Genomic DNA, 18,986 nt, shown 5'->3' with positions numbered 1-18,986 from the left:
TGGGTCTAACTGAAAATCTAGCTTACTGTCAGAGTCCATGGGAAGGAGGGGGCAGCCTCTCTCTGAGTTATTCTTTAAACTGTCAAAGCAGAGTTTCCATCAGTCCTGGCCCAAGGGAGCTATGACCTGGATGGAAAATGCCACAAAATATCAAAGCTAACTTCAGTTTTTGTGACTACCCCAGTATCTTCCCTTATTCCTCCCACTGAGGGTTTGGTTCACTGTGGTCTTGTTTGAAATATTCCATGAAGAACACTGTCAATGTATCAAATTGGTCATGGTATGAACAATTTTCATGGATGGCAATACAAAGGCCAGTGTTAAATGAGAGCCTTTCTGGAGGCTTTGAACAGTAATAAATTCTGATGAAAAGTCTCCCACCCCTGTGGACCATCTTAATCTTTTTCAGGCACACAGTGGATAGCTTACAGCAGAAGCAGCAGTCCGCCAAGGGACAGAAGGAAAGAACAAAACGGATGGCCGTTCACTCCAGTTGAGAGACAAAATTCACCCCAATTTCACAAAACAGTGGTTGGGCATAAATCAAATGAAAAATTCTTTTCATTGTTGGCCCAATGACATGCCACCCGAGATGACCATGATTGCTGTTTGTGTTGTCTGCATGTGCGTAAGGATGAGCTACAATAATAAATTGCTAGATGTTGTGATTGATTTTATATTGTAACCCGAAGCAACGTGATCTGCTGTGTGTGATAGGACATAGACGATTTCTTTAAAGCAGAGGGACAGGCAGGAGAGGAGGAAGGTATAAATGCGGCTGTCACTAAAATGGACGGCAAATAACTCATCACCATAAGGGTTTCCAAGTGTAACCGCCTACGAAAAGTTTAACTCTGCTTGGAATGAGGTGGCCAGGCCTGTTGGGAAAATACTGTTGGGAAATACTTGGTAGGAGCTCAGGGTGGACAAGCCTTATAAAGAAGTGTTGCATATTGGAAGCTTATTTCTTGTCAACATATCAGGGGTGGTCCTTTCACAGCCTAACATCTGAGAGAGACAGGGCCTTGACAGAAGAAGCACCAGCAGACCGGCCTCCAATCAGAGGAGAAATGCTCCTCTGGATTTCCAGTCACATTTGCCACTGCCTCCTAAAGCGATGGGCAGAGGACTAAGAGGGCAGTTGGAGACATCACAGAATGAAGCTGGAGCTTGACACTCAGACACACTCGAGTTGGAATCCCTGTTTCGTTACCTGCTAACGGCATGATCCTGGGGAAATCCCAAAGCTGCCACGAGTCTCTGCTTCCTCTCTGCTGGATGGAAATGTAGTAACAGAAGGGCACTTCAGGAAGTTCATGGGAAATGGAATTAAAGACAAGTTCATTTTTGTGGAAAAATGTTTAAATCCATTCATAGTTTTTTCATAATATGTACTTTTCATGGACTGTTTGAAGACCTGTTCAGATGCATGGATGTAAAAAACTTTTTGCACCAAATAAGCTTATCTTTTAATTCCACTTTCCATGAACAATTTGAAATGACCTGGTACCTATCTCTCAGCACTGTTTTAAGGATTTAATGAGATAATACATACCACTTAGCACTGAAAATATGAAATGGGATAGCAAGGAGACACATCAGTGCATCTGTCATCCTGCACTCCATGTTTCCCATTCCTTTTAAATAAGGACACTATAAAACCAATAAGCTCTACCACTTTTTATTATACAGTAATTTTTCTCTTACTTAGCAGTACTCTACATTTTCTAGCTTATGTAAACTACTGGATGGTGTACTTAAACGTTTTCCACTTTATTCTACATCATTATCTAGTGTAAGACTAGTTCTTTTAAAAAAATTAAAGAAGTATTTCTCTTGAAATCCACAATGACTCCCTCTTAATTTCTACTAATACTATACACCCTGAGTCACTGCACACTGGTCAAAGCATGACACAAAAGTAATATAAAGAATTAACATTGGGGGCCAGCTTTGTTGTATAGCAGGTAAAGCCATTGCCTATGATGCCGGCATTACATATGGGTGCCACTTCAAGTCCTGGTTGCTCCACCTCCTGATCCAGCTCCCTACCTATAGCTTGGGAAAAGCAGTGGGAGATGGCCCAACTACTTGGGTCCCTGCCACCCATGGGGGAGACCCAGAAGCAGCTCCTGGCTCTTGGCTTTGGCCTGGCCCAGCCATGGCCACTGTGGTCATTTGGGGAGTGAACCAATGGATGGAGGAGCTCTCTGCCTTTCCCTTTCTCTGTTAATCTGCCTTTCAAATAAATAAATATTTAATAATAATTTAAAAAAGAATTAGCATTAAGCATACTATTTGCAACTAAAGTACTGGAGTTTAAGAAATAATTTTCTAGTAATAAGAGTAGTCATATAGACATAAGTTCATTTTTATAAAGAAGTAGCAGTGGCTATTTTTTTTAATTGACACAAGTAATTTTTATTTGCTATATGAGTCTGGGTTAGGGATGGAGGAGTTACAGCCTAGCCAGAAGTAATTAACTTCTTTTATTTGACCACTATCAAATATTTTTTTAAATCTTTCCAAATATTTTGTTAATACATAATAACATGCATACATTTTAATGTGGTATAGTGCAGTTCAACACATTTATACAAAGTAAACCAATCAAATCAGGTAATTAGCGTAAGAAGTGTTTCCATTTCCTAATCTTTTTTTTTTTTTTTTTCTGACAGGCAGAGTTAGACAGTGAGAGAGAGAGAGAGTGAGAGAGAGAAAGGTCTTCCTTTCCGTTGGTTCACCCCCAAATGGCTACTACAGCCTGCGCGCTGTGGCCTGGGCGCTGCACAGATCCAAAGCCAGGAGCCAGGTGCCTCTTCCTGGTTTCCCATGCGGGCACAGGGCCCAAGGACCTGGGCCATCCTCCACTGCACTCCCAGGCCACAGCAGAGAGCTGGACTGGAAGAGAAGCAACCGGGACAGAATCCGCCGCCCCAACCAGGGTGCCAGCACCACATGTGGAGGATTAGCCAAGTGAGCTGCGGTGCCGGCCTCCATTTCCTAATCTTTTCTTTATGCCTGGAGCCTAATGGCTCCTCTCTAAGTTTTTCATAAGTCATGTACATATAAGATACAACTTTAGACTTCAGCCACCCCACTGTGTTATGAAAGACTGGAACTTATTACCTCCATAGAAATATTTTGGTATCTGTTATCCAACCTCCCACTACTTCCTACTTCTCCCCTTTCCAGCCTTTAGTAACCACTAATCTAAGTTCAAGTTGACTTTTTTAACTTCCACACATGAGAAAGAACATATAGAATTTGGTTTCCTGTGTCCAAAAAATTTACACCATTCACATTGGAGATGTCTTACCTCTACATTCTACCGAATAAGAAACTGAGCTCCTGCGAAGGTGTATGACCTACATGGTTACTACATGTCTGAGCCAAGATGTGGACTCTGAGTTGCTATTTCAGATCCCCTCCAGACTCTCCTAAGCAGGCTGTCATTAGGAGCCAGAAACACATACCTCTCCTGAAATTTTCCATATGTCACGCGTTGCTTTCTGATGTGACTTCCACAGACATGTTTAGTGACAGCAGAAAAAACACTCTGCAAAAATGAAGCCAGCAAATGGTTACTGTGGAATAACCATGCCAATGTTCAATCAAAGAAGGTATAAATAAGTAAGTACAGAGTAATACCCACTCTTTTGCATGATCATCCAGCACTCTTGAGGTTTCCCGCATCACCAGCCATAAATATCACTTACTCTTCTGTTCATTGTGGCCTGGTCACACATGCCCCAGAGATCAGGAAGGTCTCATTTCTAAAGCTCATTTGGTCGCCCAATTCCTGTGTGGCCTTGGACAAGTCATTTAGTGACTCTCTCAATCTTGGTTATTGAGGATGAATCTTCACTTGCACTTGCTAGGAATTTCTGTTTTCAAACTGATTTTTTAAAATGTGACACCATCATGCTTTAAAATATTTTTTCATATTTTGAAAAACTAGCTTTGTGATTGTGTCAATGGAACATGGCAAAATTAGAATGTGCAAAAAAGTAAAATTTTTCAGTACACTGCAGCTTAAAAAGTAGCTTAGTAATGAGCAACTTACAAGTTATGCTATTAAAGATAAGGATCTAATTGGGATTAATTGTCCATTGAAATGTATCACTTCTCCATTAAAACAAAGCTCTGGCAAGAAGCTTTTTAGAAAGCTCCAAGAACATAGCCTCTACTCCTAGGATAGGATAAGAACAATTTCTCTATAATTTCATAATCCCTTAATTATGCTCTTGGCATTTCACTTCTTATATTGAATTCTAATTTTTTATTCATATACCTCTTGCTTCCAATAGACTTCAGCTCTCATTGGCAGGAAATGTGTCATATTAATCTTCTAAACCCACTGCTTGACACATAATGCAGTATTAAATACATGGTTTCACAGGCTAAACCAAAATGAACAGCTGGTTAAATGTAGGGAAAACTGTCCAATTCTATTCTTACCACCAATGGATATATGAAATGAAGTTTTCCCATATAGTTCCATTACTTCTACTTATAAAAATATCCCAACAAAGGCCTAAATTTTGTGAACAATATTCCAGCACCTTCAACTATCTTCTTAGATCCTTGAGAAGCCCCTGAGATACTGGTATAAATATAATTGTATCATGTTGATGCAAGCACACACATGCTCTCTCACTCACATACTCAACATATGATTATACTTCACATTCACAGACTCTCTCTCTCTCTCTCTCTCTCTCTCTCTCTCAAGTGAGACAACATGTGAAAAAAAGAAAATATTGGGGCCAGCACTGTGGTGTAGTGGCAGAAGCTGCTGCTTTCTGTGCCAGCATCCTGTATGGATGCCAGTTTGAGTCCCAGCTGCTACACTTCTGATCCAGCTCTCTGTTATGGCCTGGGAAAGCAGTGGAAGATGGCCCAAGTCCTTGGGTCCCTGAACCCTCGTGGGAGATCCAGGGGAGGCTCCTGGCTCCTGGCTTCAAATAGGCCCAGCTCCTGACATTGTGGCCATTTGGGGAGTGAACCTGCAGATGGAAGACCTCTCCCTCTCTCTCTTTGCCTCTACCTCTCCGTAACTCTTACAATTAAATAAAAAATAAATATTTTTTAAAAAGAATAAAACATTGAAGAATTTTATAGGAGTTAGGTGTATTGTAATCATGGTAAGGTAGCTCTTCTGCAATAAAAACTATAGATTTTAGTCCAAGAAAATACTTCCTAAAAAGTACTGAGTGACAAGTCTATATATATAAACAAAAAGGCCAGCTAACTGAAAATTCTGGCAGCTGAGAGAATCTACAACTCTGGATTATGGCAAGGTCAAAAGGCCCTTGATTCTCCTTAGAAAGATGCCTTTTTCCATTATACCATCTTCTGGGTTTGTTGGGACTTCTTGCTATAGAAATTTGAGTGTAGATGACACAAGGACTCTGAAGAGTATCCACATCCACTCACAATTGTTTATTATAATTCATTATCATTGGTTAGCAGATAAGTTCACAGTAATACGGTAAATTTACTCTTTGTGAAAAAAATGCAAACATAGTAAAGACAAAAAAGGAAATAAATATAAGACACACAGTTTTTATTCACACCTTATATAATATCATTCTGAAAAACTCAGTATATCCTTTGTTGTAGTTTCATCGGATAACAGACATAACGGTAGTTACTATGTCTTGCCCTCAGTTACCCTTTTAGAAATAGAGAAGAAAATTCTACCAGTCCATTTTGCCCAAGGTAAATTTAAATGGATCAGTGTCACTAGGGGTCAAAGAGAAAAGAGCAAGGTTCTAGGGCCAGTTTCCTGGTCTGTATACAGTGCATATGCTGCACTTTATTAAGCATATGACTTTATTAAACATATGACTGCCAGCAAGATATGGAACCACTCTGGGCCTCGTTTCTGTACATGCACATGGGAATATCCCTTAGGTAAATAATAAGAAGGCCCTCAGTTCACCCCGGCAAAATTATAAAAGACAACACAAACAAGAGAACCCTGATCCATGCCATCTATAGAGAAGACATGAAACTTTGCACAGCTGCCAGGGAAATTGGGTACTGTCCCTCCTCTACCTTCCCTGAAGCCAAGTGTGCTACTGAGAGTTCCTGTCTCCACCCAGGAGGGGTGACGTTTCACAGAGGAGGGAGTAGAGGTTTAGGGTTGGAGAAATCAAAGAGGAAAAGCGAGGTAGAGGGAAGAGTGCTAAGATATCTGCAAAGCCCCCTCCTTGTGTGGGTTTCAATTTCTAGGAACATGTGCTTTTCAAAACTCCAGAGTTAACCAGAGCTTTAACTTCTTTCCTCTTTTGCATACACTTAAGCAATCTGCCATGCTAGTCTTTGGGATACTGCATAGGTAAAACAGTAGGAAGTCTGGGCCTTCCCCAGTCCTTACTAGGTAGCAGCAAAGGGGGAACCTCAGCCTGCTGAGTTTATGGCAACATGAACTTCCAGAACCCATTGGAATCTCCACTTAGTGAGGAGGGGTTGGGAAGAAAGCTCAAGGACTCGAAGAACACTCTGAAGTGGACAAGCAAGGAAACTGTAGATCAAACCTTGGTAGCCTTGTGTGTTAGGTAATGTGGACTAAAGACATAGGCAAAGTGCTTGTCAATCAGAAGGAGCAGGAAAGGGGCGAGGACTGGAGCATAAAGAAAAGCAAAGACATTGCCACAGCAGTGTTGCAAACATAGGCTACAGCCTGAAACTAGAAGGAGTCTCATGTGCATGGAGTAGCTACAGCCCAGAACTCTATCGATCCATGTTTACATCCATCTAGTACTGGTGTGGGTAGAGGGAACAAAGATCTGTTGCTATGCAATCTATTTAACGCAGAGATCAGCACAGACATGGATTTACTTCTGATCCCTGATTTTCATCTATTTATCTTTTCAAGAATGATATAACTCTCATTTTTTCCGTATGATAAACTATCCTTGTAACATGATTCCATTTGGTACTAGGTGTGCCTAAGCTCAAAAATTCATCTGAAGAAAATTTCATTAATTATCCCAAATACAATGATCCAAAAAGTCAAGAAACAGGAGGCAGCACAATATCAGATTTCAAAAAATCCTACAGGACTGTTATAATCAAAACAGCATGATAATTGGCACACACACACAAAAGACATATAAATCAATGAACAGAACAGAAACTCCAGGAATTAACTCACCCAACTACAAATAACTGATCTTTGACAGAAAAAACTAAAATCAGTCTCTACAGAAAGGACACTCTCTTCAAAAAACAGTCTTCAGAAAATTCAATTTCCACATGCTGAAGTTAGAAACAACATCCCTACCCTACACACTATATATAAATTACCTCATAATGGATCAAGGCTCTAAACTTAAGACCTAAAACCATCAAATTACTAGAGGAAGAAAAAGGGGAAATGCTGCAAGGCACTGGTCTAGGCAAAGACTTAAGGATAAGACCCCAGAAACACAGGCAATAAAAGCAAAAATAGACAAACGCAATTATATCAAATTAAGAAGATTCTGCTTGGGGCCGGTGCTCTGGCATAGCAGGTAAAGACGCCGCTGGTGGTGCTGGCATCCCATATGGGTGTCAGTTCAAGTCCTAGCTGCTCCACTTCTGATCCAGCTCTCTATGGCCTGGGAAAGCAGTAGAAGATGGCCCAAGTCCTTGGGCCCCTGCACTCGCATGGGAGACCCAGAAGAAGCACCTGGCTCCTGGCTTTGGATTGGCGCAGCTCCAGCAATTGCAGCCATCTGGGGAGTAAACCAGAAGATGGAAGACCTCTCTCTCTCTCTCTCTGCCTCTGCCTCTCTGTATCTCTGCCTTTCAAATAAATTAAATAAATCCTTAAAAAGAAGAAGAAGAAAAGAAGCAGCAGCAGCAGCTTCTACAAAGCAAAGGAAACACTTAGTGAAGTGAAGAGGAAAATGACAGGATGGGAGAAAGCATTTGCAAAATACACACCTGAATCAGGATTAATATCGAGAATAAATAAGGAGCTCAAGAAATTCAGCAAGAATAAAACAATCTAATTAAGAAATAGGCAAAGGATCCAAACAGGCATTTTTTCAAAGGATGAAATACAAATAACCAATAGACATTTGAAAAAATTCTTAACTAGCCATCAGGGAAATGCAAATAAAAACCATAATAATACATCAACAAAAGTCAAAAAAAACAGCAAATGCTGGGAAGGTTGTGGAGAAAAAAGTACTCTAATACACCATTGGTGAGAATGCAAATTGTTATGACCATTATGGATAACAATATGCAGATTCCTCAGAAAACTAAAAATAGATCTACCATATGACTCAGCTATTCCATTCCTGGGAATATATCCAGAGGAAATGCAATCATCATTTGAAAGAGATACCTGAATTCCCATGTTTATAGCAGCTCAATTCACAATAGTAAAGATTTGGAAACAACCTAGATGTCCATCAACTGATGACTGGGCAACAAAAATGTGGGATATATACAAGAAGGAGTATTATTTGGCCATAAAAACAATGAAATCCTGACATTTACAACAAATTGGTTGCAACTGGAGGTCACTATGTTAAGTGAAATAGTGAAATAAACCATACCCAGAAAGACAAATATCATGTTTTCTCTTATTTGTGCAAGTCAATATGACAGACAATAAAAATTGTGTGGGGGTCAGCATTGTAGCTTAATGGGTTAAGCCACCACCTGCAATACCAGTATCCCATACAGGCACTGTTTTATGTTCTGGCTGCTCCACTTCTGATCCAGCTCCTTACTAATGTGCCTGGGAAAGCAGCACAAGATGGCCCAAATGTCTGTGCCTCTGCAACCATGTGGGAGACCTGGAGGAAGCTCTGGGCTTCTGGATTTGACCTGGCCCAGCCCTGGCCTTTGGGACAATCTGGGGAGTGAACTAGCAAGTGGAAGATCTCTTTGTTTCTCCATTTCTCTCTGTAACTCTTCCCTTCAAATAAATAAAATAAAGCTCTTAAAAAATTGTGTGAAGGATTCCAAAATGGCTAAATAAGGAAAAGGCATGCTGACTCTGACCAGGAGTAGGTAATATTAGAAAAACAGAGGAAGTGAATTCCCAGGGGAGAGCTGGAGAGAAGTTTGCAGTGGAAATTCTACAAAAAGAAGAGAGACATGGTGAAGCAGTGTGGACAGTACAGTGAGGACAGCAGTGAACTCAGACACCACCCATGGCTATTGCAGCCAGGGGCTGGAGGAGACACCAGTTTCTGAGAGTGAGGTGAGAGCAGACTACATCAGCCTGTGCCACAGGTGATGTTGCCTGAGGGAGAACCTTGCAGAACACACTGTCGTTGAGTCCATCCTGCAGCCCTAGCCAGGGCAGGTACTCACCTGATCCAGTGAAATAAAAGAATATTTCTTTCTCCCCATCTTCCCTGTAAGAGTGCTCAGCAACCGTCATGGAGAAAGCGCCATCTTAGCAGCAGTAGAGGCTGTGGCAGCTTTCACAAGTCATGACCAGGGGATTTTACCAGAGGGAAAAATCTGCGTTCTCCGCTCACTTTCATGGAGGGAAACAGCCGGAGGCATTTCCACTAGAAGCCTACTTTCACCATTACTATTCAATATAGTTCTAGAAATTTTAGCCAGAACTATTAGGCAAGAAAAAGAAATCAAAGGGATATAAACTGGAAAGGAGGAAGTAAAATTATCCATGTTTGTAGATGATATGATTCTATGACTCAGAGACTATTGGAACTCATAAGAGAGTTTGGTGAAAGTGCAGGATATAAAATAAGCACACAAAAATCAATAGCCTTTGCATACACAGACAATGCCATCACAGAGAGAACATGTAAGATCAGTCCCATTCAAAATATCTACCAAAAAAGCTTTAAATAACTTAGAATAAACTTAGCCAAGGAGGTGAGAGATCTCTATAATGCAATTTACAAAACATTAAAGAAAGAAATAGAAGAAGACACATAAAAATGGAAAAAATCTTTGTTCATAGATTGGAAAAATTACTATCATCAAAATGTCCACATCACCAAAACCAATTTATAAATTCAATGAATTTATAATGAAGGACATTCTTCTTAGATCTAGAAAAAACAATGCCAAAATTCATATGGAAACACAAGAGACCACAAGTGGCTAATGTAATCTTAAACAACAAAAACAAGCTGGAAACATCACAATACCAGACTTCAGGACACATTGTGAGGTAGCTATAATCAAAAAACCTGGTACTGGCACAAGAATAGACATGTAGACCAATGAAACAGAATATAAACCCCAGAAATTAACCTTCACATTTACAACCAACTAATCTTTGACACACAAGATAAAATCAATCCCTGGAGAAAGGACAGTCTCAACAAATGGTGCTGAGAAGATTGGATCTATGTATGCAGAAGTATGAAGCAAGACCCCTACCTAATACCATATACAAAAATAAACTCAAAATGGATCAAGTATCTGAATCTATGACCTGATATCTTCAAATTACTAGAGAGGAAAACCTTAGGGAAACTCTGCAAGATATTGGAATAGGTAAAGATTTCTTGAAAAAGACCCTATAAGCACTAAAATTAAAACAAAAAATAGACAAATGGGATTACATCAAACTGAAAAGCTTTGCCACTGCAAAGTAAAAACTCAACAAAGTGAAAAGGGAACTGACAGTATAGGAGACAATATTTTCAAACTACACAACTGATAAAGGATTAATATCCAGAATCCATAAAGAGCTCAAGAAACTCAACAACAACAAAACCATCCAGTCAAGAGTTGGGCAAAGGACATGAACAGGCATTTTTCAAAGGATAAAATTCAAATGGCTAACAAATTCATGAAAAAATGCTCAGGATCACTAGCCATCAGGGAAATGAAAATCAAAACCACAATGAGGTTTCACATCACCCCCATTAGAATGACTTTAAATCAGAAAATTAACAAAAAATAAATGTGGTGAGGAAGTGGGGAAATGGGTACCCTAATCTGCTGTTGGTGGAAATGTAAACTAGTATAGCCATTATGAAATTCAGTATAGAGAGTCCTCAGAAATCTGAAAATACATCTACCATATGACCCAGCCATCCCATTCTTGGGAATTTACCCAAAGGAAATGAAATCAACATACAGAAGAGCTTTTTGTACCCCCATTTTTATTGCAGCTCAATTCACAATAGCTAAGATGTGGAATCAACCCAGATGTCTATCAACTGAGGACTGGATTAAGAAAAATATGGCATATAAACATAATGGAATACTACTCATCCATAAAAAAGAATGAAATCCTTTCTTTTGTGATAAAATGGATGCAACTGGAAAACATTAACGCTTAGTGAAATAAATTGGTCTCAAAAAGACAAATGTATGTTTTCTCTGACATGTGACAGCTAATATAGACTACAAAAAATGTATAGGGATGAAATGGTGACTTTAGGATATGATTGTCATTTTTAGCTCATGTTTATACTCCTGCAGAACTATGTTCTTTCTACTTTTTACTTGTTGTCTATTACGATTAGTGATGAATTAAGTCTGTGTACATTGAGTGGACTAAAATAATGTCTTTCCAAAACTGATGAAGTGAGCAGGATTGGTGAGGTATAGGGGATGTGAGCTAAGAGTGGTTGTATTTGTGGAACTGTATCTATGGAATGCATAAAATCTGTTCTCTTTATATTAATAAAAATTTAAAAATTTTGTGTATGACATATGATTTGATATTTGGTTATAAATATTACATCACTGAATCATATCATGTAAATAAAAATATCCTCTTCTTTCTCCAGATTATGATCAATGACCTGAATCCCTATATTCTGTGACAGTAATGTCAGTTTTCAAGAAAAAATAGTATACATGTGTATATCATACTGTTTATAAAGAAGGAAATATGGTAAAAATGTTCAAATTGAAAAAATAATAATAATAAAATACACTTGAGGGCATGAGCAAAGAGTGAATAAACCACAGTTTTATAGTCATGAACTTCCCATGAGGTCAAGCCACATGGACAAAATGAATTCTACACTACAATTCTGTAAAATAAAGATAAAAATTTTATCTATACCCTCACAAATATTTTATTGTTTTTATTTTATGATGGTGTAAAAATAAAGTTTGAAGGAACATAATTGAATATAACATACATATATCAAAGATTCTGGATCTGATATAATAAGAAAGTATTCTTGAAATGATAAATTTAGGAGCCAGTGCTGTGGCACAGCAGGTTAAAAGCCCTGGCCTGAAGCGCCAGCATCCCATATGGGTGCCAGCTTCAGGCCCGGCTGCTCCTCTTACGATCCAGCTCTCTGCTCTGGCCTGGGAAAGCAGTAGAAGATGGCCCAAGTCCTTGGGCTCCTGTACCCACGTGGGAGACCTGGAAGAAGCTCCTGGCTCCTGGCTTCGGATCAGCACAGCTTCAGCCGTTGCAGCCATCTGAGGAGTAAACCAGCAGATGGAAGACCTCTCTCTCTGTCTCTACCTCTCTCTGTAACTTTGCCTTTCAAATAAATAAAATAAATCTTTAAAAAAAAAGAAATGACAAATTTGAACCTCAAAGAAGAATGTGAATATTGTAAGTAGTGGAATGTATATTGATTTTTCTCCCTTAAACTAAATTCCCCTTAAGCTTCAAACAAATAAGTGAGAAAAATCCTTAGCCCTTTTCGCTACCTTCTGTTGGATACCAAATCATGATCAGTTGACCACCAAACCCTTAAAACTAATAATAATCACATTTATGTGCTTGCAATACCAAGTAAGCTTCCTAGAAAATCTCCCGCTTTTAGTAGAAACTCTTAAATAAGCTTTCCTCACTTTAAGAGGCTATAATTAGGTTCTTTTTTTTTTTTTTTTTTTGACAGGCAGAGTGGACAGTGAGAGAGAGAGACAAAGGTCTTCCTTTTTGCCGTTGGTTCACCCTCCAATGGCCGCCAAGGCTGGTGCGCTGCGGCCGGCGCACCGTGCTGATCCAAAGCCAGGAGCCAGGTGCTTCTCTTGGTTTCCCGTGGGGTGCAGGGCCCAAGCACTTGGGCCATCCTCCACTGCACTCCTGGGCCATAGCAGAGAGCTGGCCTGGAAGAGGGGCAACCAGGACAGGATCGGTGCCCCGACCGGGACTAGAACCTGGTGTGCCGGTGCCGCAAGGTGGAGGATTAGCCTATTGAGCCACAGCGCCGGCTAGGTTCATTTTTTAATATTTTGAATTTTTGAAAAATTCTCATTCTGGGAATTTTTCATCTTTCTTCCACCATCACTATTGAATAAAATACAGTGGTTAAGAGTCCCAAGGTCCCTGTGAGTTGGCAGTTTTCTTGGCTCCATTTGCTTCATCTTGCAACCTAAAGCAACATTTCATGGCACATTTTTTAGGTCCCAAATCACAACTTATCAAACAGGACCCAGATTCTTTCTAAAACTATTACCCTCCCGCTAGCCTATCATAAAGCCAGAAAAGAGCTAGAACTAGGTCAAAGCTAAATTGACATGGATTGCCAATGCTATAATATTTTAAGTAAAAGCCTTTAGTATTCTTTTTTCAAATATAAGATTTGCTTGAAAGGTAGAGTGTTAGAAAAGGAGAGACAAAGAGGCCTTCTATCCACTGCTTTGTGCCCCAAATGCCTCCAACAGTTAGCCTGAGCCAGGCCTAAGATAGGAGCCAGGAACCCCATTTGGATCTCCTACCTAATCAGCAGGATCATGAGTTTTGGGTAGCCAGGGGTGGAATGCTATGAGTTGAGTAGAAGTTGTCTCCCTAAAACTCATGCAGATGTTTCTACTCTGACGTCTTAATATTAATGGTTGACAGATTAAGGGTAGAGACTTGATCTTATTAAGGTGACTGAGAGGTAGGTCTGGTGGGAGCTGTTTAGGTCACTGGGGACATGCTCTCAGAGAGTGGTCCTCCAGCGAAGCTGGTTATTTGGAATTGAAGTTCTGCCTCGCTTTGCTTCCTGACTCACCACATGATTGTTCCTCCGCCCCTGCCATGAGCAGCCTCCATAGAAACCACCTGATCCTGAACTGTAACCTCAGACTGTAAGCTAAAACACGTCTTTTATTTCCCCAGGATGTCCTCTAGGGTATTTTAGTTAAAGTAATGAAACACTAACTAATACAATATACACAAACAGGCACATATGAATGCTTTCTCTCTCTTCGTTATGCAAATGATTGTTAGTGAAAATGGTCCTGTCTTATCTGAGGCACCATCTTAAGCCTCAGGTGCCATCTTAGGCTCTGACTCAGTTGCCATCCTTTGAAATAAGTTTCAGTTCCTCCAAGATAAGTTTCAGTTTCCTAAGCCCCACTGGATTTACAGAAATCAAGTGACCAAATGACCTAACCATACGTGTTGCCTCTACCCACCCAATGGAATTTGCTTCACTTACTACCTTATCTCTGCTAAGTTATAAAAAGACCTGTCCTCGTAGTACAGGCTGCTGTTCTCTCGTGCACTGGGAGGCAGCCTGTTGGGTCCCCCACCCGACTCCATCCCCACCTCCCCAGCAATAAACCTTTTCCCTTATTCCGGTGTTTGGTATGCTTTGTGGTGTCCTTTCCTTTGAATCATTGCATACTCAATATAGTTTGGCACTACGGCGCTTTGTTTTGTTTACACTTAACAAACATGGAAGATTATAATAGCAACTAATGATGCCACATTTACTGCATGCCAGGGACAGTCCAGGCATTTTTTAATGATCTCAGGGCTTTTAAAAACTCTTAATAGTATAAACAAGGAGAAAAAATTCATTAGTAAGAAAAATCCCAACTAGACTCAATAGCCTTTAAACCTGTATTTTTAAAGGGAAGTGCCAACCTCCTGCTCTTATCCACTGCACACTATACACACTCACCCCCACATACCCACACACCCACTCAGGCTAATGTCAGAACTCCCTCTGCATTAGCATCCTGGACCAACTTTCCTGCCAGTAGAGCTGAGGTAAACTAGTTTTGCATACTGAATTAGGAGGTAGCTCAGAGCCTGCCTTGCATTTCCATCTCCCATCTCAACAGCTACTTGGATGTCTCAGATTCCCACCTCCCCAAGCATTAACACATCACATTTCAGAGCCCTTCTTGGAGATGAGGACTTAGCAGTCCACATCACAGAACACAAAAGCTCAGTTACAAAACCGGGGGGGGGGGGGGGGGGGGGAGGAGGACCATTACATCTACAATCTACGTCACATTACGAAATGTGTGTCCCAAAGGAGATCCAGTCTCTCAGGAAAACTGCCTGTAACAGCATTTAACTGGCTTTATTCCACATGCATAACTCAACTCTAAAGCTAATTTCTTGTCAATAGTGTTTATACTTAACCAATGAAACAAGCCTGAAGGGATTTTAAAAGCAATTTAGCTTAAACACAAAAATAAAGTTTTGTGAAAATTTTTAATTTTTTGTCTTATTTCAGACACCTGCATTCATACTTCTTCCAAAGAGGCTGATTTTGGGATCCAGGGTACAAGGCCTGGGGGCAAAGGAAGAAAGGAGAAGGGTTAGAGAGGGCCCTGTTTAGGAAAAATAATGAAAATACTATTTTAAAGTATGGCCCATCAACTTGAGTTTCCTAACATAAACCAAAGGTGATGTTTCCTACAGTCATGTCAGGTAAAGGAGAGAAACAGCATGAGGAAGAGAACTTTTCTTTCCCAGGATCTAATCCCCTGGGCTGTCCGAGTAAAATCTGGGCTTGCCCTGCTGCCTCCTGCCTGCTCCTCCAGAGCCCTCTTCTTTCAGGAAGGAGGAAGGAGGAAGGAGGAAAGGACCCGGGGTTGTCACTACCACCCTGGTGGCTAAGCCAGAGATGTGGGGTAGGTTTACCTTACGGAACTCAGGGGGTCAGATACCTTTCTAGCAGGTGCCAAGGTTCAGATTTGCTCTAGGGGTGGGAGGTGGGGGGATACGGACAAAGGATAAAGGCTGTTTCTTGACAGGGTATTGCCTTCAACTTTGTAGTTGCTGTTGAGCCCCTGGGATCTTGGATTCTGCACCAATGGAGAATGAAGCAGCTGCTGATCCACAAGGGCCAAGATCAACAAAGCTGTGGGTAGGTGCCAAGGTTGCCACAAAGGAGAGGCTGCTACCCAATGTATCCCTCCAGGAACAGGGGTGGTCTGACCAAAGGGGGGTGTGGAGATGCCTCCAAGTGCTCTGAGCCATCCTGGCCACACTGAAGGCACGGGGTGTGCCCTGGCTGGGTGGTGCAGTAAGGGGCACCAAAACAGTGGCTATGATTTTCAAACCACCAAGTGCCAACTACACGGCATTGCCAAAAGCTGGCTGGGCAAGAGCCGGCACTAGCACTGCAGTGAGGGATGGGATTGCAGGGTTTCCCACTGTCAAGGAGCTGCCCAAGTTTAGGGCAAGGGCTGCCGTGGCACAAGGGTGCCCAGCTGTGTCCCCAAGTGCAGGCTAGGGATTGGCTTCTGAGTATGACAAGAGAGGGAGCGTGGGGTTTCAGCAAAGGCCTTGTTGAATGTGGTGGTGGTCATGTTGGTGAGTGTCAGTGCAGGCGGCCTGGAGGTGACTGGGCTGAGGTGGTGGAGGAGCTGCCAAAATCACTACAGCTGGCAGCATTGCTGGTGGCTATCTACAGGGTACTGGGAAGGGACTGGCCAAAGTGGTGACTGTGTTTCATGTCAGCGAGGCATGAGGCTTGCCAAAATGGAATATGGAGCCCACAGCCAGGGTAAAGCTGGCACCTAAAGCAGGAGGAGTCCCATAGAGAAAAGGTTGTGCTGTGGTGGCAGCGATGGTGCTAGGCACACAGCTCAGAGTGCTGGTCACATCGCTTAAACCAAAGCCAAAAGCAATCACTTTTCTCAGGAGGTTGGTCACATCGCTGGCACCAAAGCCAAAAGGAGTCTTCGCTCGTACTTGTAGTTGTGGCAGAGGCCGCTGTGCCGGTGGCAGGAGCCTGGCTAGCGAAGACAGGGGCAGCTGAAGCTGGAGCGGTGGCTGATGCAGGGTTCAGCTGGAAGGAGAAGTGCTTGGCCAGGGGCACAGGTGCAGCAGACCCTGGGCTGCCAAAGGCAGGCTTTAAACGTAGGGTGGAGGTACAGGTCGTCATGGGGACGGTGAAGCTGGAAGATGCTGGAGTTGTGAGTACGGGGCCAGATGGCAAAGGGCCTTCCCTCTCACGTCCACATGCGGACATACACATGGTCCTGCACATGGGTGCTGTCAAGTGCTCAGCGGCAGCAGCACCAGGGAGGACAGCGTGAGGAGGTGGGGTGCGCGGCTTGTCCAGCAGCATCCGTGGCGAGGGGGTAGGGAGCGGGCCCTGTGGCATCGGGACTTTGACAGATGTCTCAGCCCGGAGGGCTGGCGGGAACTTGGTGTCACTGGCCAGTTTCATAGCAGGAGCAGCGATCAGTCCCACACAAGGGGCTGCGGGCTTGAGATCTAAAGAGTTGGCGCGAAGACGCTGTGGCCGTGAAGCGTCAACAGGGCCCATTAGACGGGCTATTTTCACAGGCGAAGGGGCCACCGTGGCTGCTACTCCAGCATATTCTGGCAAGGCTGGGTACCAGGGAGCAGTCTGCCTCTTTATCGGGCCCCAGAAGGCAGCTGATGAGGGCGCAGTGCTGGCTACAGGCAGCGGGAGCGCGCTGGGAGGCTGAGTGCGGGGTGGGCTCTCGGGGGCAGACTCTTGGGCAGCATCCATCCTGTGCTCCAAGAACTGGTTAAGCCACCGAGTTGCCATGTCACCATCTTCCAGAGTGACAGGATAGCCCAGCCGGGGCGCAGGGGGCAGAGTCCCCAGGTCCCCTCCCCCGGAAAGCTGTTTATGTGGCCAGGAGCCGCCAGGTGTAGGCGGGGAGTCCCCCAAGCCTGGTGTCTCTGTGGCTGCACCTACCGCTCTTCCTCTCTGGGACTCCCTGTCCGTCACCAAGGGAGGTGAGGTACTGGAGCGAGGCCCCAGCGTCTCCTCCCCAGTCACCTTTGCTGGCCTCTCTGGTGTTTTGGAGCAGGAGGCGGCCGGCCCGCAGGAGGTACTCGAAGAGGGCCAGCCCCGCTTCCTCAGCCACAACAGGCCGCCAGTGGAGCTGTAGGAGCTGCTAATGGCGCTGCGGATGGGCACGGGGATGCCAGCCGCGGTGGAGCTCCCCGAGGAGCTCTCAGAAGAGTGGCGGGGTCTCTTACTCAGGTGGGTGTCTGAGTCTTGGGAACCCAGCGGGGCCCAGCCGGCTGACTGCCCCTGCCCAGGGCCAGCAGGGCACCCTCCCTGAGTCTCCGGGCCAGCCAGGAGGATCGGGTCTTCCCCCGCGGGGCTCCTCCTCCTCTTCCTCTCTGGGAGGGCGGCTGCACCACTCTGCAGGGCACATGGGTCCCGAGCCTTAGCCGACTGCGAGGGCTGGGTGGAGCCGACGATCAGCCCAGGACCTGGGCGGCGAGTCAGCCTGCGGTCAAGAGGGGGGACCCTCACCGTCCCCGACCTACACACCATCTTGGAATTACGAACAGACAGCACAGGCTTCTTGGGGCTGCCATTCCAGCACACCGTCGGTAGGCAACCCACACGGGCATATCGGGGCTGCTGGATCGGGTAGCGTCTGCAAGGCACTATTTGAAACGAAGTCTGACCATGCCGCTGGGCAGGCTTCCCGGAGGGCTGGCAGCCAGGAGAAGGGTCAATGCGTGGAACCTGGTGGCTAGGGGGCGTCGGCAACGGGGCGCGGCAGGGTGGGTGGCGGTCAAGCGTCTCCCGCTGGTCCTTGCCCTCCTGCGAGGGGACAGGCTGGGGTGGGCTGAACTTGCTCAGGTAACTGCCCATGAGGCATGACTGGGTGAGGTCAGATCTTTCCAGGAGTGTGGAGGTTCAGGCGCACAGGGAGACTTCCCTTTATTCCCAAGTTGCTGGTAGTCAAGGCGACCAATGTTCGCTAAGGCCCTACATTCCAAATGCCAGAGAACAAAGGGACACAGAAGGACTCGATAGCCCCATGCCATGCTTTGCCCCCTTCCTCGTCTCCCTTATGCCCTGCCCAGAAGGCCTGAGGACTTCATCTTTTAT

This window comes from Lepus europaeus, chromosome 8 (genome assembly GCF_033115175.1).
Source record: "Lepus europaeus isolate LE1 chromosome 8, mLepTim1.pri, whole genome shotgun sequence".
Taxonomy (NCBI): domain Eukaryota; kingdom Metazoa; phylum Chordata; class Mammalia; order Lagomorpha; family Leporidae; genus Lepus; species Lepus europaeus.
Note: the sequence above shows the minus strand (reverse complement) of the source record.